This window comes from Podarcis vaucheri (genome assembly GCF_965113315.1).
Source record: "Podarcis vaucheri genome assembly, chromosome: 14".
Classification (NCBI taxonomy): domain Eukaryota; kingdom Metazoa; phylum Chordata; class Lepidosauria; order Squamata; family Lacertidae; genus Podarcis; species Podarcis vaucheri.
This window is the reverse complement of record NC_138752.1, coordinates 3,416,204-3,440,122: the sequence shown is the minus strand read 5'-3', so window position 1 is coordinate 3,440,122 and position 23,919 is coordinate 3,416,204. Positions and strand designations below refer to the sequence as shown.

General features: G+C 44.1%; 1 protein-coding gene and 1 long non-coding RNA gene across 6 annotated transcripts in view; one reads left to right on the top strand and one right to left on the bottom strand.

Moving 5' to 3' along the window:
• The window catches only part of APBA2 (amyloid beta precursor protein binding family A member 2), a 122,326-nt gene that overhangs the window by 9,762 nt on the left and 88,645 nt on the right, over positions 1-23,919 (top strand). Inside the window, exon 1 of one of the 5 annotated variants that reach the window (XM_082198043.1) lies at positions 21,083-21,186. The exons of the other annotated variants lie outside the window; for them this stretch is intronic. The gene's annotated coding sequence lies outside the window, so the exon portion shown is untranslated. Of the gene's footprint in view, positions 1-21,082; positions 21,187-23,919 lie in introns of those variants that run through there. 5 annotated transcript variants of the gene reach the window in all.
• Positions 1-23,919, bottom strand: part of LOC309518230 — an 88,185-nt gene that overhangs the window by 9,764 nt on the left and 54,502 nt on the right. Inside the window, exon 2 of the long non-coding RNA XR_014213388.1 lies at positions 21,013-21,148. This is a non-coding gene — a long non-coding RNA (uncharacterized lncRNA). The remainder of the gene's footprint in view (positions 1-21,012; positions 21,149-23,919) is intronic.

The following is a 23,919-nucleotide window of genomic DNA, read 5'->3' as shown; positions in this document are numbered from 1 at the left end:
TGTCCTTTGTGGTTTTATAGGCTGATTTTATCCTATGAGGCCTGCAGGCATAGGGTGGTATATAAATTATATTAAAGCGTCGTCATCCTCATTCCTCTCCAGAGTTTTCAGCTGCCACCTCTTTGGGCACCCCCCACCCTTTGTCCTGATCCGAGCAGCCCCTCCATGATGGCTCCTCAAGGCCCATGACAAATGGAGTGCGCAAGTGACGCATGTGGCCAGGGCCAGTTTAGGAAGATGCAAATAGCAGGTCCTGGTCTTCTGTCCTTTCACTCTCCACTTTGGAGGGTTAACAAAAACAAGTCCAAAGAAATGCTCAGAGAGTTTGGCATCTGTTGACAGCATCACCCCTGGGCACAGCAGTTTGCATAGAATGTCTCCATTAGGAAATATGTTTTTTGAATTAGTTCCTCACAAAAGAGAATTGGGAAATAACTGTGTCTCTTTCTTATGCCTCGGCCACTTCTTTGAAAAACAAAAAGCTAAACACATGCACACACATTTAAAAGTATTGTGTCACTGGTAATAGGCATGGAGGAATCGGAATTCTGATTCCGCATTTTCCAGCTTGAACACTTCTTCATCCACATTTCATATATTATCACAATTTTGCCTAATATGCACATTTGCAAGCTATTTTCACACATATACTTTTTGTTGTTGAAGAACAGCATTACAAAATTTGAAGAAGTGTGGACTAGGTACCAAATTGACTTATATCCTACCTTTAAGGGAAAACAGGTTTTGAGTATAGATAAAAATAAAAATAAAAATAAAAATTTATTTATATCCCGCCCTCCCCAGCCAAGACTGGGCTCAGGGTGGCTAACAACCAATAATAAATGGGGCAATAAGATGGGGCAGGTTTAAGACTATTTCCCCTCTGCTACTTCATGACAGTCAACTTAGGGACATGGATTTAATGATGTAGAACAACTTGATGTCTTATGGTCCAAGGGAACAGAACTGTGCTATATTGGATGGCAAATAGAAAGCAAAGGGATTCTGTTAACATTGCTGATTGTAAATTCTCCAGTAACAGAAAAGATTTATAGATGGGTCAATAAAGCAAAGCTAAGTAATTAATGCTTTTATTTTATTTCGGTGCTTGAAATATTTCACAGCTAAAATCTCAATCCTGTCTCAGGGTGTTTGGTTAGCTTAAAACAAAGAAATGCAGCACATGACCTGTATCAAAATACAAATGTACATATTTCTCCAAGAGCTAGAATGGGGAGAGGCTAGAATGGGGAGACCTTAAGATCCTGAGGTCCTGGGCCTTGTAGATTTTATTTTAAATCTGTATTATTATTATTATTATTATTATTATTATTATTATTATTATTATTATTATTAAAACAAGCTTAGTATAGCTGAAACTAATCTCTCTCTCTCTCTCTCTGTTGGAAGACATTAAAAAAATGAAATGAAATTCAAGTGATGTCCAGTGACTTCCCTGAATGCCCTTTTTTTGTATATGCTTACACGGAGGTGGTTTTTAGCTCTGGGATTACAGTAAATCTTTCTCAGTACAGAATCTCTCTTGGAACCATGTGTCTCAGTTGTTCCCTGTTTGGTATAACTGGAACCATCCGCTAACAGTTGATCTAATTAGAAGTAATGATTTCAACCCAAAAAAGCTATTAAGATTAATGGACCCCTGGGAAAGGATAGCCTTGCTTGAGCTGCATTTTGGCGCAGAAGACGAGGCTGTGTGCATTTAGTTTGCATAGAAGTAAATGGACCTGAGTGAATGAGGTGTTGCTCCCATTAAAGTGAGGAGAGCTTTTTCCTGCTGCTGCTTCTGAGCTCAGTATGGCAGGGATCCCCTCAGAGGGAGACCAGCTCACGTTGGGAGCTCCAGCCTTACAGCTTGCATTTTTAAATTTTAGTTCATAAAATAGATATACTGCTTGTTTGTAAAAACAAACCAACACAAAGCAGTTTACAAAAAGAACAAAACGCTAAAATTATCAATAAAAGCCGTTAAAAACAGCTATTTAAAACATTCGGAAAATAAATAAAATTGATGAGCTAAAAGCCATTTAAAACACATGGCAACATTCTACATGTCTAAACAAAAATGCTTTTTGCTTAGGCTGTAAAGAGTACAGTGAATGCCCCTGCCTGATGTCAATAGGCAGAGAGTTCCCAAGTGTAGGTGCCCCATGTTAAAATATCTTCTCCTTTTACAAGCGCAGAATGAGTATTATGTGGCACACCTGTAAGAGACCTGCAGATCAAAGGGGTCAAGTGGAAGGCTTTCTCACAAGTAAACTCTTCCCAGGTGGTTAAGGGATTTTTATAATACAGTAATAGTAGCAACACCTGGAACCTGGCCTGTGAGCACAATCACAAGCCCTGGGGAGCTGGGTTGGTCCTTGTAGACACGAGGTGACAGGGGGTGCCTTTGAGGACAACTGCCCGACCTGCAAGGGTGTGGCAGGAAAGTGACCGTGGCGGTGCAGGAAAATTAAGGTGACAGTGTGCCAGGTTCTAGGTCCTTGTATTAATTTACAAAGTCCAGAGCAACATAGGTCCAGGGACCTCCTGAACTCTTGAATTGCAGCTCCATCCCTGAAATCTGCTGCAGGAATGTCACTGATTGTTCCCCAGGTTGGCGATACTCTTGACAAGAGAGATCAGCAAGACCTGTGCCAATTTCTAAATGCCTGCTGAAAACTTTTCTGTTCCATTAGGCTTATGCGAGCAATTAAGAATACATCTTGCCACAATAGTGGGCTGATTTCTGATTTTATCTTTTTAATATGGTTTTTATTGTATGGTCAGGGCAGACTTTGGTAATCTTTGGTAATATGGCACCCTGAGCAAGGCCAAAATTTGGCGCCCCCAAATGGATCCTCTCCATTTTCTGCCCCGTCGCCTTGGCACCCTGCGCGGGGGAGCTGACCTCACCACCCTAAATCTGGGGCTGGTATCATTTTATGTACAATTGTTGTCAACCTCTGCTCAGTTTTAAAAAAATGAATAGTGGTATATAACTAGTTTTACAAATAAACAATAATGCTGGGAGGTGAGGAGAGAGGTTTCCTGAGATATTTAGGACTGAAGTATGGAGCACTTTAGATGGTAAATAGTTTGTGAAGAACTGGACCGTGTGAACACTCTGTGAGTGTAATTGTGTCCAAGAAATTCTTGGCCCAGCTTGGGGCGGGGAGAGGGAGGGAGGGAGTGTGCAACTGTATTACAGCTTTAGCAGATCCTGAGTGCAGTGCAGACCAGGTTTTTCTTTTCTCATCAGCTGAAAGTAGTGGTCTGGCCCATTAGGCCGAGTGAGACAGCTGCTTCAGGCGGCAGGTGCCAGGGTGTGGCAGCAACCTCTTGGATCTCTTCCTGAAACCCCGAAGCCTGGCTGCTCCTAGACTTGTCTGCTCTGCTATGGTGGGGGAGGTGCTGTGCCAGCCATTGCCAGCGTAGAAGTCACATTCAGCTGCCAGCCAAGTCAGTTTCTGGATGTGGAGTGGGGTCACCATCTTGTCCTTTGCGACAGGCAACAAAATGCCTCAGTCTGCCCATGAGCAAATGTCCAGTATCTTCTGGTTGTGGCAGTTTGCTATATTGGCTACAAGTGTGCAACTCTCTCTGTGTGCCTGGACAGACCAGGATTCTGCAGGCTTTGTGTCCCCCCCCCCACTTGCAAGAGTCCCCCTTCCTTTGTGTGTGTCTCACATGACTCTGTCCTTCATCAAACTATTTCATATAGAGCACCAGGGATGGAGACATTGTTCCTCCACTGTTGGATTTCAGAGACTCGGGTTTAGGCAGATTATTTATACAGCAGGATTTAGTATCTGCCAGTGCTCTGTTTGCTTGATATCACTAGGGACCAGTTCTCCCATAAATCCTCATCCTCAGACGATAAGCCTTTTTTTTTTTTTTGCAAAGAGCTGAATAAAAATAATTTCCTCCCAACCACCTGCAGTTAAAGTTCTTAATGTCATGGATTTTTAATCTCAAATGGTCTGGGGAAGCAAAAGCTCATCTATTATACGCTGCATTTAAATATGGGACTTTATTTTTCATTCCCCCCCCTCACTCTGCTGAAATGTCAAAGCAGGCCTGGTGATTTGTCCAGGAGTGACCCTCAGGAACAGCTTCTGATGCTGACTGTTAGGTTCATGTGAAATGAAGCCAAATGCAGAGTGTGGTGCTGTGTTTCTGCACTGCATTTCTCCCAATGTTTTGGGGACACAGGATGACTCCTGCCTGCTCACTTCTTCATCCAAAGTGGGGGAATCATCTGGAGGGGTGAATTAAAATTGCTTCTTCTAGTCTCCCATCTTCTATACCAGCCTTGCCCAACCAGGATCCCTTCAGAGGTTTTTGGGAGGGCTACACAGGAAGTGTAGTCTCCTCTCTGCCATCCTTAGCACCCTTAACAAGCTACAGTTCCCACAATTCTTGGTGGGAAGTCCTGTGCTTTAAATGGGTTTTGTATGTCCTTTAAGTGTGGATCTGCCCTTTTCTATAAGCCGTTACCGAAAATTCAAGGAACAATTTTCAGCACTGGCAAGCTACCAGTGAGCCGTTTCTGAGTAGTTTTTGCTCCTCTATTTTCTTCTCCCACCACCTCCTGTCAAATGTTGCTAGAATTGTTGTGCAATCTGCATTGTTCCTTCCCAATTTTTTCTTTTTAAAATATTTTTTATTGGTTTTTACACATGTTTTCCAAACATAACATCCTATCTTATACAGTATAACAAACCTTTGGCTATCGCAGCCTAGGACTTCCATCAACCTCGACTAATGGCTTCCTAGCTTTCTTTCTGATTTTGCATTTTATTTTAATAGTTATTGCTATAAAATCCAAATCCTCAATAAACTCCTTCTTAGTCCATTTTCACAATAATTAATATAGTTCTCCTTACAAAACTTCTTGCAACCCTACAAGTGATGTCAATTGATTACAATTGTCTTTCAAATATATCATAAATTTCTTCTAATCTTTCAGGAAAGTCTGGTCTTGCTGGTTCCGAATTTTCCTAGTTAATTTCACCAACTCGGCATAATCCATCAGTTTCATCTGCCACTCTTCTTTTGTTGGTAGTTCTTCTTGCTTCCATCGCTGGGCTAATAGTATTCTTGCTACAGTTGTCACATATAAAAACAATTTTTTTATATATAATGCTTGTATATCTCTGCACCTACTATACCAAGTAAAAGGGCTACTGGGTTTTTTGCAAATGTATTTTTCAACAGTTTAAAAATCTCATTATAAATCATTTCCCAGAAGTCCTTTGCTTTCTTACATTCCCACCACATATGGTAAAAAGTACCTTCTTTTTCCTTATAGCATTTGTTATTTGTTTTGTACATTTTAGCTAATTTCACTGGTGTTATATACCATCTGTACATCATTTTGATTATATTTCCCTTTAAAACACTGCAGGCAGTGAAAATCATAGAATCATAGAATCATAGAGTTGGAAGAGGCCACAAGGGCCATCGAGTCCAACCCCCTGCCAAGCAGGAAACACCATCAGAGCACTCCTGACATATGGTTGTCAAGCCTCTGCTTAAAGACCTCCAAAGTAGGAGACTCCACCACACTCCTTGGCAGCAAATTCCACTGTCGAACAGCTCTTACTGTCAGGAAGTTCTTCCTAATGTTTAGGTGGAATCTTCTTTCTTGTAGTTTGGATCCATTGCTCCGTGTCCGCTTCCCTGGAGCAGCAGAAAACAACCTTTCTCCCTCCTCTATGTGACATCCTTTTATATATTTGAACATGGCTATCATATCACCCCTTAACCTCCTCTTCTGCAGGCTAAACATGCCCAGCTCCCTTAGCCGTTCCTCATAAGGCATCGTTTCCAGGCCTTTGACCATTTTGGTTGCCCTCCTCTGGACACGTTCCAGTTTGTCAGTGTCCTTCTTGAATTGTGGTGCCCAGAATTGGACACAGTACTCCAGGTGAGGTCTGACCAGAGCAGAATACAGTGGCACTATTACTTCCCTTGATCTAGATGCTATACTCCTATTGATGCAGCCCAGAATTGCATTGGCTTTTTTAGCTGCCGCGTCACACTGTTGGCTCATGTCAAGTTTGTGGTCAACCAAGACTCCTAGATCCTTTTCACATGTACTGCTCTCAAGCCAGGTGTCCCCCATCTTGTATTTGTGCCTCTCATTTTTTTTGCCCAAGTGCAATACTTTACATTTCTCCCTGTTGAAATTCATCTTGTTTGTTTTGGCCCAGTTCTCTAATCTGTCAAGGTCGTTTTGAAGTGTGATCCTGTCCTCTGGGGTGTTAGCCACCCCTCCCAGTTTGGTGTCATCTGCAAATTTGATCAGGATGCCCTTGAGTCCATCATCCAAGTCGTTGATAAAGATGTTGAATAAGACCGGGCCCAAGACAGAACCCTGTGGCACCCCACTAGTCACTCTTCCCCAGGATGAAGAGGAACCATTGATGAGCACCCTTTGGGTTCGGTCAGTCAGCCAGTATCCCATCTTTCCATAATTTTTCCCAATCTTCTAATTGTATATTATGACCAAAATCTTTAGCTCAGTGTATCATGACTGATTTAACTTTTTCATCTTTCAAATGCAATTCAGGTAATAATTTATACATTTTGGATAATATTTTAACTTTGTTATTTAACAATTCTAATTTGAATTTTGATTTTGTATATCCAAATCCACTTTTCTTTTTATCATCTTTCAACATTTTGTTAATTGGACGATAATGCAACCAATCATTCATAAAAACTTTAGCTTCCTCATTTGGTTTTAATTTCCATTAGTTATCCATCTCCTTCACTATTTGTTCATAGGTGGCCCAATGTTTACTCATATTTAGCTTTTTCACACTCATTGCCTCAAGAGGTGAGAGCTACCATGGTGTCTTTTTTATAATATTTCATTAGATTTTAACAATAGAAAAGTTTAAAAAACACAAAAGGCAAATGCAGAACAAATACAAAATACAAAAACACAAAAGTACAAAATACAAAAATACAAACATTAAACACAAAAAGAAGAAAAAACACATATAGAAGAAAAACAAAATTTCTCTCTTTCTTAATCTCTCCACTTTAAATTGTCTTATTTTCCTGACTTCCTCACGTCTCCCATTATTGTATCCCTTTTAAATTTAGTTCAGCAAATTCCTGATCTATTAGTTTATCTATTATTAGTCCCCTTATACTTTTTACCTTGTTGCTAGAGCCCCTTCAATTCATTTCAATGTCATCAACATTCAAAAATTTTACAATATTTCTGCAAATACATTTTAAATTTCCTCCAATCTTCTTCCACCGACTCTTCTCCCTGGTCTCGGATTCTGCCAGTCATTTCTGCCATCTCCATATAGTCTATTAGTTGCATCTGCCATTCTTCCAAGGTGGGTAGGTCTTGTGTCTTCCAATGCTTTGCGATGAGAATTCTTGCTGCTGCTGTAGCGTACATAAAGAAAATTCTATCCTTCTTTAACACCAATTGGCCAACAATGCCCAGGAGGAAAGCCTCTGGTCTCTTGAGGAAAGTATATTTAAATACCTTTTTCATTTCATTATATATCATTTCCCAGAAAGCCTTAATCCTTGGGCACGTCCACCAAAGGTGAAAGAATGAACCTTCAATTTCTTTACATTTCCAACATTTGTTATCGGGCAAGTGATATATTTTTGAAAGCTTGACTGGGGTCATGTACCACCTATACATCATTTTCATAATATTCTCTCTTAAGGCATTACATGCCGTAAATTTAATTCCGGTGGTCCATAACTTCTCCCAGTCAGCAAACATGATGTTATGTCCTATATCTTGTGCCCATTTGATCATTGCAGATTTTACCGTTTCTTCCTCAGTATTCCATTTCAACAGCAAATTGTACATTCTTGAAAGTATCTTAGCATTGGGTTCTAACAATTCTGTTTCTAACTTTGATTTTTCCACCTGAAAACCAATCTTTTTATCCAGATTGTAAGCTTCTCTTATTTGAAAGTAATGTAACCAGTCTCACACCTTCTCTTTAAGTTTGTCATAACTCTGCAATTTCAATTTGTCACCTTCCTGTTCTAAAATTTCCCAATATTTTGGCCATTTAGCCTCCGTGTTGAGTTTTTTCAAAGCTTTCACTTCCATAGGTGATAGCCACCTTGGAGTTTTGGAGAGCTACCATGGTGTCTTATGGTTCCTTCCCAATTTTCTTTTGGGTGTCTTGTGTATGTGTGCAATACCTGAGATGAGAATAGTTCATAAAGTGTCTTGTATGACACAGAAGCACACTTACCCTGAAGGCATTGCATTAATTAATATTCCATCTGTGGCTGTAGCTACAAACTCATTTATCACACTGCCTTGAGAAATAAGAGGCTAAATTATTGATTTAATTATCATAATGCAGGGTATCCTTGCATGGATTGTGACCTGATGGGCCTGTGATAAAACTGGCAATCTCTTTCAGACACAGCAGTGGTGAATCAATCTTTTGTGCAATTTTAAACTGTTGTGAAAATACACACAAGGGTAAACATGTTGGTCTATAAGGAAAAGGACCCTGCAGAGTCCACAGCTGGGTAATAGTTTTGTTCACAGCACCCAAAAATTCACAAAAATTTGGTAAGCCTCTGTGATCCAGCAGAGACAGTCTTAGATTCTTAGTGGTATTGTGTTACTGTTGTAGGCAAATATATCAGGGCTAAACAGCAATAGTTGGAACGAGAAACATTGCTTTTGATGAAAAGCCCAGAATTAAATTTAAAATATTGATAGATGCTAAAGAAAGAGGGGGATTTGCCCTGCCGGACTTAAAATTGTACTATGAAGCAGCAGCGTTTTGCTGGCTGAAAGAGTGGATGCTCCTCGAGAACACAGACATTTTGGATTTGGAAGGTTTTAATAATGCATTTGGTTGGCACGCATATTTATGGTATGACAAAATTAAGCTGCATAGGGCCTTTAAAAACCATATTGTTAGAAAAGCATTGTTTAATGTTTGGATAAGATATAAAGATCTGCTGGAAAACAAAACCCCTAGAAGGGTGTCTCCTGTGGAGGCTAAGGCAGTGAAGAAACTCAATATGGAGGTCGGATGGCCGAAGTATTGGGAAATCTTGGAACAAGAGGGAGATAAACTGAAATTACAAAGTCATGAGAAAATGAAACATAAAGTACAAAATTGGTTTCAATATCATCAAATAATGGAGTTTTTCAAACAGGATAGGAAAATTGGCTTTCAGGTGGAAAAATCAAAATTAGAGACTGAATTGTTAGAACCCAATACTAAGAATTTATCAAGAATGTATAACTTGCTGCTGAAATGGAATACACAAGATGAAACAGTTAAATCGGCTATGATTAAGTGGGCACAGGACATTGGTCATAACATTATGTCTGCTGACTGGGAGTGGTTGTGGAACACCGGTATTAAATTCACGGCATGTAATGCCTTAAAGGAAAACATTATGAAAATGACTTACAGGTGGTACATGACCCCAGTCAAGCTAGCAAAGATCTACCATTTGCCTGATAACAAGTGCTGGAAATGTAAAGAGACTGAAGGTACTTTTTATCACCTTTGGTGGACATGCCCGAAGATTAAGGCTTTCTGGGAAATGATATATAATGAAATGAAAAAGGTACTTAAATGTACTTTCCTTAAAAAACCAGAGGCCTTTCTCTTGGGCATTGTCGGCCAATTGGTGTCAAAGAAGGACAGAACTTTCTTTATGTATGCTACAACAGCAGCAAGAATACTCATCGCAAAGTATTGGAAGACACAAGATCTACCCACTCTGGAAGAATGGCAGATGAAAGTGATGGACTATATGACATTGGCTGAGATGACAAGCAGAATCCGTGATCAGGGAAAAGAGACGGCGGAAGAAGAATGGAGAAAATTTAAAAGTTATCTTAAGGACTATTATAAACTTGATGAATGTTAGAATGTTGAGGTTTTCAGGAAGAAAGGGATACAGTGTTCAGAGATAAGATTATAGAAAAGATTAAGATGACAGAGGTTGGAAAGGTATATTTAGAAGTTGCTAAAAAATACTTTGGACATTGGGATGCAGAAAGGGGGGGTATGGGGGAGTCCCGGAAAAGAAGTTTATGAAAAAATGTTATGAAATTATACGTGTTTGTATGTCTTTTTATGTGTTTGTTTGTGTTTAAAAAATCTGTAAAACCAATAAAAATTTTATTTAAAAAAAAACACATTGCTTTTGATGAGGTGTAGTGAAGTTGTGGTTCTCCAGATGCTGCTGAAGTACAATTCCCATAAATCCATTCCATTGGCAATGCTAGCTAGGCCTGGTGGGAGTTGTAGCACAGCAGCATCTTGACAGCCGCAGCTCAGTCTCCCTTCCTTTAGGTGGACACCTTCTAAACTGTTCTTGTTGTCACCTGTTCCTGCAGCATCTCCTATATTCCTGGTTCCGTTAATCCCGTACAGTATAAGGAAAGTTTACACACAACATTTGGGTCTTTTAAGTCACGCGGTGTTTCTCCAACTTGGGTCCTCTGCTGTTGTTGGACTACAACTTCCATCACTGCTAGACAGCAGGGCCAGTGGTCAGGGATAATGGGAGTTATAGTCCAACAACAGCAAGGGACCCAAGTTGGAGAAACACTCGTAGAGAGAAATGGTGAGTCAGAGGGGCTGTGCTGGAGGTGTGTAAAACACGTGGAGAAAGTGAAGAGAGAGTTTTCTTCTTCCTCACAGGAATGGAACTTGGGGGCATCCAATGCAGCTGAACATTGGAAGACTCAGGACAAACAAGCGAAAGGGCTTCTTCACACATTGCAGAGTTAAATTCTGGAATTTGCTACCACAAGGTGTAGTGATGGCCCCCAACTGGGATGCTTTTAAAAGAAAATTTAGCAAATTCATGGAGGGTAAAGTTGTAAATGGCTGCTGGTGAAGGTGGTTGTGATGCCTCCGGTAACAGTGGCCATATGCCTTTAAATTCCAGGTGAGGAGAGGGCACTGGTGCCCGGGTCCTGCTTGTGAGCATCCCAGAGGCTTCTGGTTGGCCACTCTGGGAACAGGCGGCTGGGCTACATGAGCCACTGGCCTGATCCAGCTTCAGGGCTCCCACCTTCTTGGGGAGTCAGATCTGGTCCCATCTGTCAGTAGTTGCCCATATTCTACTTATTTTCTTTGGCCTGTCTTTAAAAACTGACATGTGCAGTTGTTGCAGCTGTTGGGTTTTTCGAACTCCCACCCACCTGCATATACAACAGTATCTTTTAAAAATGAATCTGGGGAGGAAGGGTGGGCATCATAACCACCCACCCTGCCCCTTGAGTCGTGAATTGTGTCACATGCATCTTAAAATGTGAATTGTCCCAGAAGGGCCTTGTCCAGGCTGCCAGTTCAAATGGGCAAATGTTCAGAGTGTTCTGTATACAAAGTGCCCGGTAATCTTGAATATCCTTTTTCGTCCACCGCACAATGCAATTAAAATCTGGTGCACACTGGTCCCCCTGTGCAACTGCGATAAGGCGGCTTAGCTGATCTGAGAGCTGTCCGGGATTCGCAAGGACTTGGAATTAGCATGCTTATGATGTGGCTGAACTGTCTGGCAAATTTGGCACTGATGAAATCAGATGTGTTTCGTGCAAAGGCAGTGTTTTTCTTCTGTTTTATTTATATCTCACATGATAAATGTTTGAGAACAGTGGCAATGTGCTATTTTTTCTTTCTGGATACATTTTAGCACATCCTTTTTGTCTTCTCTGTGAACAAATGATACTTGCCCTCCTGCTTTGTCGGATGGTTGGGTCCATCTAGTTCAGCTCTGTCTGCACAGACAGTGGCTCTTCATAGTCCCACAGGCTGGAGGGGGGTGTCTGTCACAGTCCCCCCATCTGAAGATTTCTCCCCCCCCCTATTTATTTGTAGGTGCCAGGGATTGAATACAGGGCCCTTTGCATGAAAAACATGTGGTTTACCCTGAACTGTGATGCCTCTTCTAAAACAGCCTGGGCATTGCACAGAAAGAACTCAAACTGGCCCTTGACTGCAAGCTCAGCCACCTAAAACCACAAGGTGGAAGGAGAAGAGACTTGGAAAAGAGAGAACCAGCGTAGCAATGCTCACATAATTAATAATAATAATAATAATAAATTTTATTTATATCCCGCCCTCCCCAGCCGAAGCCGGGCTCAGGGCGGCTAACAACAATAAAACAGTACAAAAGTACAACATAAACAACATTCTAAAATCATTCATTATAAAAATTAATTAATTCAAGCCACTAGCAACCATTGGGCCAGAGGTCTGCGAAGATTGCCGGGGGAGGGAGTCAGGCTGTGCCCTGGCCAAAGGCCTGGTGGAACAGCTCTGTCTTGCAGGCCCTGCGGAAGGATGTCAAGTCCCACAGGGCCCTGGTCTCTTGTGACAGAGTGTTCCACCAGATCGGAGCCACAGCCGAAAAAGCCCTGGCTCTAGTTGAGGCCAGCCTAACCTCTCTGTGGCCTGGGACCTTCAAGATGTTTTTATTTGAAGACCGTAGGTTTCTCTGTGGGGCATACCAGGAGAGGCGGTCCCGTAGGTACGAGGGTCCTAGGCCATATAGGGCTTTAAAGGTTAAAACCAGCACCTTAAACCTGATCCTGTACTCCACCGGGAGCCAGTGCAGCTGGTATAGCACCGGGTGAATGTGATCTCGCAGCGAAGACCTTGTAAGGAGTCTCGCTGCAGCATTCTGCACCCGCTGGAGTTTCTGGGTCAGTCTCAAGGGCAGCCCCACGTAGAGCGAGTTACAATAATCCAGTCTGGAGGTGACCGTCGCATGGATCACAGTGGCTAGGTCAGGGCGAGAGAGGTAAGGAGCCAACTGCTTAGCTTGGCGGAGATGGAAAAATGCCGCCTTTGTTATAGCTGCAATCTGCGCCTCCATGGAAAGGGAGGTGTCGAAGATTACACCCAAACTCTTAACGGACGGTGCTGGCACTAATTGCGCCCCCGCAAGAGATGGGAGTTGCCCCCCCAATCCCATATCGCCCCGTCCCAGCCACAGGACCTCTGTCTTCGAAGGATTTAGCTTCAACCGGCTCCCACGTAACCATCCAGCCACAGCTTCCAAACATCTGGTCAGTGTGTCTGGGGCCGAGTCAGGATGGCCATCCATCAACAGATAGAGTTGGGTGTCATCGGCATACTGATGACAACCCAGCCCAAAACTCCGAACAAGCTGGGCGAGGGGGCGCATAAAGATGTTGAAAAGCATCGGGGAGAGTATCGCACCCTGAGGTACTCCACACACCAAGGAGTGGCGCGATGACAATTCCCCCCCAAGCGCCACCCTCTGTCCCCGACCAGAGAGAAACGAGCACAGCCATTGAAGGACTGTGCCCTGGATCCCCACGTCGGCAAGGCGGTGGTCCAGAAGTTCGTGATCGACCATGTCGAAAGCTGCTGATAGATCTAGAAGAATCAGCAGCCCTGACCCGCCTCGATCCAGCTGTCTACGAAGGTCATCTGTTAGGGCGACCAGAGCCGTCTCGGTCCCATGACCAGCGCAGAAGCCGGACTGGAATGGATCCAGAGCCGATGTTTCATCCAGAAACCCACCAAGCTGTTCAGCAACCGCTCTCTCAATCACCTTACCCAGGAATGGAAGATTCGAAACCGGGCGGTAATTGGATAGATCTAAAGGATCTAATGATGTTTTCTTTAAGAGCGGGCGCACCACTGCCTCCTTCAGTTCCCCTGGGAATGTCCCCGTGCCAAGGGACAAATTGATGATATCCCCCAGGAGGGCCCGCACCTTGTCTGGACACGCTCTAATCAGCCAAGACGGGCACGGGTCGAGAGGACAGGTGGTGGGCTTTCCAGCTCGGAGGAGTCTGTCCACATCGGCTGGGGATATCCGGTCAAAGTGGTCCAATACTGGACCCGAGGACAGTCGAGGGGCCTCCAGTTCCTTTATTGTATCCAAATTGGCAGGGAGGTCATGGCGGAGCGACAAGACCTTCTCCGCAAAAAAGCTCGCAAATGCCTCACAGCCATGTGTCAATTTGTTATTTAAATTTGGCTGTCCCTCAAGGGACGTTAAAGACCTGATTATACTAAATAATTGCGCTGGGCGAGAGCTAGCGGATGCAATGGAGGCCGAGAAGTATGACTTCTTAGCAGCCTTCACCGCCATCAAAATTCACCGCTGGCATACAAATTTTATTTGTATGCCAGCTTTCATAGTTCAAACTATGCTCAAGGTGGCTTACAACATTAAAAAATACACAACTGCAAACAATGAATAAAAAATCAAAAAGTACACAACCAAATTGAACAATTTCTGCATAAATCATAATAAGATCTAAAATAAAGATACAAAAAATTAATATCAAAAACAGCAGCAACATGACCTCCCCAGGAAGAAACCCCTAGACAACCCAAGGTTCTGCTCAGCAGCCTCAGCTTTTCTAGCTGGAGTCAGTCAGGGCCCCATCCTCCCCAGGCCAGGGGGGAAAGGCCTGCAAGGCAGGGAGCAGGTCTTCCCAGAGTCACAGCCAAGGGGGTCTCTGGTAGGAATGGAAAAGGAGCCCTGCAGGATCAGACCAAAGCAATCTAAAAAAGTTAAAGGTGATTGAAACAATGCAAAAATGCAGCTACCTTGTGATAACCACGTTGGTTCAAATCTTGCCCTCTGGGGCAACAAAAGTCCCTCCTGTTGTGCAGCCACCTTTACATACAGACTCATACTATGATGATGACATATGTGGTCTCTTTAAGATGAATAGGATCTTAAGAGCAAGCCTGTCAATTTGCTTGTTCAGAGATGGTTCAGTTCAGTTGGTGGATGTTATGGGTTTGTGTGTGTGTGTGTGTGTGTGTGTGTGTGTGTTTCCTTGTTAATAAAACACCCATTCTAAATTATTACATTGATTCAGGAACTTCATGTTGAAAACAACATATTGTATAGAATCATAGAATTGTAGCATTGGAAGGGACCCCAAGGGACATCTAGTCCAACCCCCTGCATTGAAGGAATCTCAGCTAAAGCATCTCTGACAGATGACCATTCACAGAAGGAGAGTAGACCATCTCCTGAGGGAAACTGTTCCACTATTGAACAGCTCTTACTGCCAGAAAGTTCTTCCAAATGTTTAGTCAGAATTTCCTTTTTTGTAACTTGAAGCCATTGTTTTAAGTCCTACCCGCCCAGAGCAGGAGAAGACAAACTTGTTCCCACTTCCATGTGGCAGCCCTTCAGATATCTGAAGTTGGCTATTGTATCTCCTCTCAGTCTCCTTTTTTCCAGACTAAACATACCCAGCTCCCTCAACCGTTCCTCATCAGGCTTAGTTTCCAGACCCTTGATCATCTTGGTCTCCCTCCTCTGCATACGTTCCAGCTTGTCAATATCCTTCTTAAATTGTGGTTCCCAGAAAAGGACACAGGATTTCAGGTGTGGTCTGACCAAGGCGGAATAGAGTGGGACTATTACTTCCCTTGACCTGGACACTAAAATTATGTGGATGCAGCCTAAAATAGCATTTGCTTGTTTGCTGCTGCATCACACTGTGGACTCATGTTAAGCTTGTGGTCCACTAAGACCCCTATGTCCTTTTCACAGGTACTACTGGCAAGTCAGGTGTCCCCCATCTTATATTTACGCAGCTGGTTCTTCCTGCCTAAGTGTAGAACCTTACATTTGCACCAATGGAATTCATTTTGTTAGTTTTGGCTCAGTTCTCCATTTTTTTAAGGTCATCTTGAATCTGATTAACAGCTTCCTCACGAGAATATCATGGGGACTTTGTCAAAAGCCTTACTGAAATCAATATACACTATGTCCACAGTTCATCAGTGTTTTTGAATTAAACTAAATAGCTTTAATTGGATTTTGTTATGTATTGAAGTTCTCACCCTGGCCACCAGGAGTATCGTGTATGCAGTTTTCACTCAGGTCCACGTCAGTTATTTTAGGCGGAAAACCCTGGGTTGTTGTTGCTACAATGTTGACAGCCGGCCGCCTATAAAAGCAGGCCGGCTGAGCTGTTTGCTGTTCCGTTCTGTTCCAGCTTACAAATAAAGAGCTGCTTTGGAGAAATTGCTGTGTTGTCTGCTATGTCTACCCACTATCTAACAGATTTTGAGTTTGAAATTAATTGTTACTGATTTGAATTTTATTGTGTTGTCGTTTACCTGAGTGTTGTGTGCAAACTGCTATTCTGAATAATGTCTTTGCATAGGGTAGGGGGCTCTGAGGATGAGTTTATGGAACTGAGGGGGCAGTGCCCTGAAAAAGTTTGGGAGCCACTGATTTAGATGCTTTCTGGCCTCCCAGCACCATGCCAGTTTCTCTGGAATGGAGGAGCCCAAAACACTAGGGCAGGTGCCAATAGCAGCACCTATTTGGGGGACTTTGACTCACCTCCCAACCTTTGCCCATTGAATCACCTCCCCTTTGAGAAAGGAACAGAATGATTTAATGGTCACCAGTTGCAATTTGTGCCTCGAGGTCACAGAGGCCACAGAATCAGTACTAAGGTGCCATGTTGTCTGATGATAATCCATGCCTCACAGAAAATGCTACTGAGGTTTATAAAAAATATATGGAGGATTCTCTGAATCCAGGGCTCCGTTGGTGGGTGGGAAAGACAAGGAGCACCCAGGAGCCAAACTGAGCCCTTACGCTGGCATTTGGACACCCCCATTTCTCTCTCTCTCTCTCTCTCTCTCTCTCTCTCTCTCTCTCTCTCTCCCCACACTTTTTTCTGGCTAGTAGTAAATTTAGGTCCCATTCCCAGTCTGCAAAAACAAATTTGCTTCTTGGCACATATAGCTGTGATTTACATGTACTTTGGTCCATTTTTGACAGCATTGGTTATGTTTATGTTCTGCCAAAGGATGGCAAAGAATAAACAGGTCTTGTCATTGTGACAACATTTCCTCCCTCTGCCCCACAAAATGATGGAGTGTTTAGATCTGCAGCAAGTGAAGTCATTTGTATGAGGCAAAATGGAACAGTCTCTATGTGATATTCCTTCACTCCCCACCCTGTGAAATGATTTCAAGAAACATCTCCTGTAATCCTAATAGGTTATAATAATAAAACTGATTATGTATTCAGTGCTGCTGAAGAAAATTACATTCTTCCTGTAGTGTATAGTAAGACAAGGGGACTGGTAATTTTGTTTTAGAATGATAGAATCACAGAACCGCGGAGTTGGAAGGGATCAGGAATCATCTGGTCCAGGCATGTCCAACTTCAAGTAGGCTGTGATCTACTATCCAGTATCAAAAACTGGCAGGGATCAGCCACACTCTCCCGTTGTCATTCTTCAACTTAAACATATTAGATCTGGCTGGGGAAACCCAGCCAGATGGGCGGGGTATAAATAATAAATTATGATGATGACGATAAAAATAATAACAAATTATTACCCCCACATCAGTCCCCTCCCAGGGCCCTTGGCGCACGCGGGAAGCCAACACACGCCGAAATGCCCAATTTCCCCTTTACGGGGGGGGGGGGGGCTTATGGTGGCGCCAGCCAGAGCGCTTGCTGCAGCCCAGCTAAGCGGAGCCTCGACCAGCCATGCCGCCTGCGGAGGGGCTCTGGCCGCGGCCGAATACGCGATGAGGGGCCCCAGTGGCCATGGGCCATAGCTGTCAACTTTTCCCTTTTCTTGCAAAGAATCCTATTCGGAATAAGGGAATTTCCCTTAAAAAAAGGGAAATGTTGACAGCTATGCCATGGGCGAGGGCGGCCTTGGTTGTGTGGTCAACCAAAATCCATCCTGCGATCGACCGGTTGATCGCAGTCGCCGCGTTGGACATGTTTGATCTAGTCCAGCCCCCTGCAATGCAGGGATCTCAGCTAAAGCATCCAGGACAGACGGCCATCCAGCCTCTGCTTTAAAACTTCCAAGAAAGGAGAGTCCACAACCTCCTGAATGATGAACAGTCCTTACTGTCAGAAAGTTCTTCCTGATGTGTAGTCAGAATCTCCTTTCTTGTAACTTGAATCCATCGGTTTGGGCCCTATTCTCCAGAGCAGGGAAAACAAGCTTGGAACATACCTGGATTTGCCTTCATTTTATAGTCTCATAAATAAATGTAATCTGATAGCTAAAATGAAAGGAGTTTGTGGCATCTTAATCTCTTTAGGTGATTGTGATTTCTTCCTAAAGCACCTTTTATAAGGCACCATATGTTTCACTGTCAGTGAAAAAGGCATGTATGCCATCTGCTTGGGTGATTTAAAAAAGCACTTTTAGCAAAGGCTTGGAAAGGGAGCAAAATGTTTATACCTTTCTTGGCAGCCGGCTGACTGTTTTAACTGGGATTTCTGTCTCTAGTTCAGGGATAGGCATCAGTGGTGGAAATAAAAAATGAAAGGAAAGTCATAAACAGGACTTTGTGTACAGTGGTACCTCGGGTTAAGTACTTAATTCGTTCGGGAGGTCCGTTCTTAACCTGAAACTGTTCTTAACCTGAAGCACCACTTTAGCTAATGGGGCCTCCTGCTGCTGCTGCTGCAGCTGCCACACTCGGAGCACAATTTCTGTTCTCAACCTGAAGCAAAGTTCTTAACCCAAGGGACTATTTCTGGGGTAGCGGAGTCTGTAACCTGAAGCGTATGTAACCTGAAGCGTATGTAACCTGAGGTACCACTGTATTTCACTTCTTATTTTTTGGCAAACCATATTCTATGACAATCTCTCTCTCCCTTTCTCATGCGTGTCTGTTTCTATTTTGCATAAGTTCTGTTTTTGCTAGTGGAGTGGGGTCAAGGAACTGAAAAGCCTCATCTGTAACTATTGAGGATCTTACGAAGTCCCCAGCCTGCCGTACAAAATTTCAGTAGGCCTTGTCTATCTCCTTCAGAGTGCGTCTCCACAACCATAAGGGGCTGGCCACTTTGGAAAACAAGTTTTAAATTCTGAAGTGACTATGGCAGGGTTGGGTAACCTGTGTCCACCCAGATGATGTTGGATTTAGGACAGCATGGCTGGTTTCCTTGCACTGGGTGTAGCCCCAAGGGGGAGGGTACCTTGCCCTGTTCTGGGAAGGAACCATGAGGCTTTGACAGGTTCCTAGAGTCCTCCTGCCTCCTTCCCAAGCCCTACTTGGTGCTTGCCCAGTGCCTCTCTTACCCAGCTTTAGGAAGGAGGCAGGGAGGCTGGTGGGGAGTGGGTCATTAAATTTTGGTTTTGCGCAGGGTGCCATATTGCCAAGGTCCACCCCTGATCTGGAGGGCCAAACATTAGGCAACTCTAGTGTAAGGTGTAGGACAGCTACCAAGTCGTAGTTTAACCATTTCCACATTTGTGTGTGTGGTGGAGAGACTTTGTGTCTAGTTCAGGCCCCATCTCTTAATCAAGGAGGGCGATGGATAGGAAAGGCCTCGGGCTTCATTGTTGCCAGGCGAAAGACCTCAAGGCAGCTGGGGGGGGTGTCATTTGGCTCTTTGGCTGAAAGTGGAACAGTTGGTTTCTAATGTACTGAAATTCCCAAGGATTAATGGGGATAAGCCATTTAAAAAACAAACAAACTTAAAATCTAAGCTAGCATTCCACAACCTGGAGTCTTCCAGATGTTTTGGATTGCCACTCTCACCAGCTAGCATGGCTATTGTTCAGGGAAGACAGAAACGTTCACCTCAATAAGATCTGGGGGGCACCAGGTTGGGGAAGGCAGATCCAAATTATGGCCCTGTTCAGATGCAGTTGGAAAGTACGATTGTCCTTTGCATGTGCTCTGGGTTCCCAGACTTTGGGCTTCCACAGTGTTCAGTGATGCTCTGAACTTGGGGAGACCATAGCTTGTTTGAATTATAAGGGTGAAATTAAAGTAGATTACGGTTCTGAGGAAGCTTATTGTAAATGATGGACTTAAGCCCCTTTATTTCAGTGGGATTACTCAGAGTGCAACTACTGCTGGAGACTATTCAAAAATAAAATCGATTCCTCTTCCTCACCACCCAAAAAATACAAAATGGGTTTTTGTTTATGAATGGGACATCGGAAAGGAGATTTTGCTGCAATCGTAAGCAGAATAAATTCATATTTGTAGCATTGTGTATAGACACTAGCCAGAGAATCAGGAAAGCTGTTCAGAAGTCATTATGCTTGGTTTCTGTTCAGCACCTGGGATCTTAAAGCTTAAAATGTGGGGGAAATGAAATAGTCAGTAGATGCATATGAATCAAGCTTCTTTGGTATCGGAGGCGGAGCTAGCTGGTCTGGCACCCGGAGGGGCGTATATGCTGTGCACCCGGGGTGGGGGAGGGGAGAACCGGAGTGAGCATCCCGGGGGGGGGCGCTGCCACACCCCCTTCCTCCGCCAGTGTTTGGTATCTAGAGTTATTCAACTCTTCCTTTTGAAGAAGAAAAAAATCAAAGAGAGAACTTGGTGATGAAAGGCTTGGTGAAGAAGGCAAGGAAACGGCAGCAGCAGCTTTTAATGTCCTTGAATGTAAGCGATGAGAGGCCCCCTCTCCAAAACAGGCTTTGTAGAGATTTTTAATTAGAAATCTCAAATATTTCCCCTAAAGCATAAATTAGTTTGGTGTTAAGCTGACAAAATATCACCAGCCCATTCCTCTTTCTCTCATGTCTTCCCAGTTTATTCTAATTAGCGTAATCCTTCATAGTTTAGGAGCATGTGAATTATTTATTTATTTGGCAAATACTGCAAGCTGTGAGGTGCCGCTTAGGCACTGGAATGAAGATGACAGAGAGGACGAGGGGACCCTAAGTTTGCTCAGATGCCACACCCCTTGTCCCGTGGGAAAGTCTTCAGTGGTCTCCTCCCACCCCCTGCAGATTGTGAAACCAGCTGGTGGGCCTGACTTTGCCGGGCCCTGAGGATGCCCTTCTCCTCGCAATTCTCAGTTTAATGATCCTGTTTTTGCTGCCTGCCTGGGATTTCAAAAGCAGGAGGTTGGCAAACACCCAGAGGAGCACCAAGCACGGCTGCCGGATCAAGCCTTGGTGGGTCTTGTGCGGTGCTGCTGAGCAGAGCGGCTCAGTCTGATGGGCTGAGGAAGCCCCCTGGCCTTTTCCACCTCTCTCTGTCCTCTGACTACCACCCCGGACCCTCTTTGCTGCAGGTTGCCTTGCTCAGGCTGATTGTCAGTGCAAGCGTGTTCAGCTTCCGCACTGGCATTTTGGCACATCTTGGCAGGAGGACTGTTTGTTCATTCAGGAAGCATCCCTGACTCTCTGAGTTCAGATCCCAGAAACTGCTGCATTATGACAAGGCAAGTACCTCAAGTTGTTGCCATAACTGGCACTGAGCCCTTGCTTTGACTCTCTTCCTCTGTGAGCTGTTTTCTTCTCAGAACTGAAACCATTCCGTGAGACCCTCAGACTGCTATTCACACCTATTAAGATTTTTTAAAATGAATTTTATTATTTATTTTATTTTAAAATAATTTATTTTAGTTTTTTATACAAAATTTGACATTATTCAATTCACTTTCAGTATAATAATTTCTTACATTTTGACTTCCCATCGTTACATCTGTGATGTTCCTGTTGTATTCCTTTATCAGCTGCTATAACTACCATTTATTTTCTATTGTATTATGACTTATATTATAGTCATTTATTTATTCTCCTTCCTCTGCCTGTTACCTCCTTCCTGTATGCAATTTCATTTGACAGTAGTTTTTTCTCAAATAGTCTGAAGAAAACCTCCACTTTTCAACAAAGTTCTCATCTTTTTGATCTCTTAGTTTTGCTGTCAACTTCACCATCTCTGCATAGTCCATTAACTTTCAATGGACTGTTCTTTTCACTAAACATAAGAAGTCCCAAATGCTGCAACCTGTCCTTATGGTCTCCTCTTCCTCCACAACTGGCCGCTTTGACGAGGACTTGGAGGTCTGGGTGCATTGAAGGTTCTGCTCATCTGATTTATTTGTACCGATGGAAAGGAGGTAAAAGGGTGATGGCTTCTGGTTTGGGGAGGACTGTTTGACGGTATGTAGACTTGTCACATTTCAAAAAGTAACATTCCTGACACCCCCAAAGTTGTTGAGAAGGTCTAGAAGTGGGGTCAAAGCCACACCACCATGTTCAGAATACCTGGAGAGGGGCCAGTGCGCAGGGGAGCAGGACTGAGAGCTGCTGGGCAGGGAGGAAGAAGCTGCGGGTGAGAAGGTGGTGACTCCCTCCTGCTGCTTCTATGAGGCGGCCCAGAATGGCAGCAGAATACAGCCCCGGTCTCAGCGGAGCTCCTGCCCCACGCGCAAGGGACGGAGCGCAAAGGCTGCGCTGGAGCAGCAACACCAGAGGCCGGCAAGGTGTGTGAAGGTGGGGAGGAGACCTGGAGACCTCTGGGGGAGAAGGACCGAAGAGGCCCTCAAGGAGGGGAGACCATCCCCTCGCCGCCCACCCTGGGAGCCAGAGAGAGAGAGGGGGGCGCCAGAGGAAGGGAGGCGCCCAATGCCTGGTGCAGGCCCTCCCCGCCAAGCGCTTCACTTTGCCCATGTCTGCATGCGTCCCCCCTCTCTCTCTTCCCTCCAAAGGGCAGGGCCAAAGCGGTGGGCCAAGCAGATGCTCCAGGAGGGGGAGGACGGGGCCAAAAGGGAAGCTGACGTGACTGAAGCGGGACAGAAAGGCTCAGTGGCACACACACAAACCCAGAAAACCTAAGGAAAACCTGGGTTGCCATATGTGCAGGAAATTCCAGACATGTATTAAAATTCAAACATTACCCCAGTTTCCATTTTAGGCATCCAATTTCCGTACATGTCTGGAATTTTTCAGACATAGGCCAGCCCTAGATAGACAGTGTGTGCCTGAACGTGTGTACCGTCCTTAACGTATCAATGGTGCTTTAGGAAACCCGAGAATACAATTAGGAGAAAGCAAAAGTCAGCATTTAAAGCCTAAGAATACAGTACTTGTATTTGCCACCTTATTTATCTTCTCTCAGTCCCCTCACCATGCACTTCTTAATTTGCATTGACCAACTTTCCCCAATCTGGTGCCCTTCAGACAATTTGGACTGCAGTTCACCACATTGCCTGTGCTTCTGGGGACTGATGGAAGTTGTGGTCCTGCAACATCTTGAGGGTGCCAGGTTGGTGTGTTTTTAATTGAGTTTTTCTAACCTGTCCACTTTATGGTCCAATGGTGGGCTCCATACAGAATGAATATAATGCATCAAAGCAACATATTTAAACACTTATCTGAAGTAGTAACAGCTCTACAGATGGGGAGGGGCATTTCCTTCCACCTCAAAGGCTCCCCACCTTGACTCATTGGTGGAAGATTTACGATGGCTGAGCCTCACACCCTTTGGAGGGAAGGCCTTCTGCAGTCTGGGGTGAGTGTGTGTGTGTGGAGGGTGGCCTCCATAGGGTCTGCCACGCACCACAGTCTCTTGAGCTTCACAGGGCAGAGGTGCTGCTAAGAGGGCCTCCGCTGTCCGTCTGTGTGGAAGGAAGCACCCCTTCAGCTATTTGGGGGTGTTGACACTTGCAGCACTGGTCCCATAATGCAAAGAAGGTGCATCAAACCCAACTTACTGCTGCTGGTGGTATCACAAACTTGGCCACTTTCAGACAGAAGGAGAAGATGGCTGATGATGAAGGATAGGCTGGGGCCCTTGCTCTGGACGGGGTGCATTCAGACATACCAGACTCTTTATCTGGAAGTCTTGAGAAAGTCACTTTGGATGTTGCAGGCTGGCCTGGAGGCTTTCCCCAAGCAGTTAACTGAAACTTCAGCTGATCCATGATTGGCAATTTCAGTTTGCAAGTTAAAGGTACTATTTATTAGCCTATTTTGGCTCTGGTGTGCTTCTATAATAAGGAACAGGGGAGAGGAATTATTCGCCATGGTCTTTATTTTTAAGAATGAACAATAGGGTTTGGATAGTAGTGTAAGCGAGAAACCTTATCCCTTATATACTCAATAGATCCTTGCACGCTGCAGGAGAGTTTCTCCTTTGAGTTCCAAAGATCTCAGGAGCCCACTCTGCA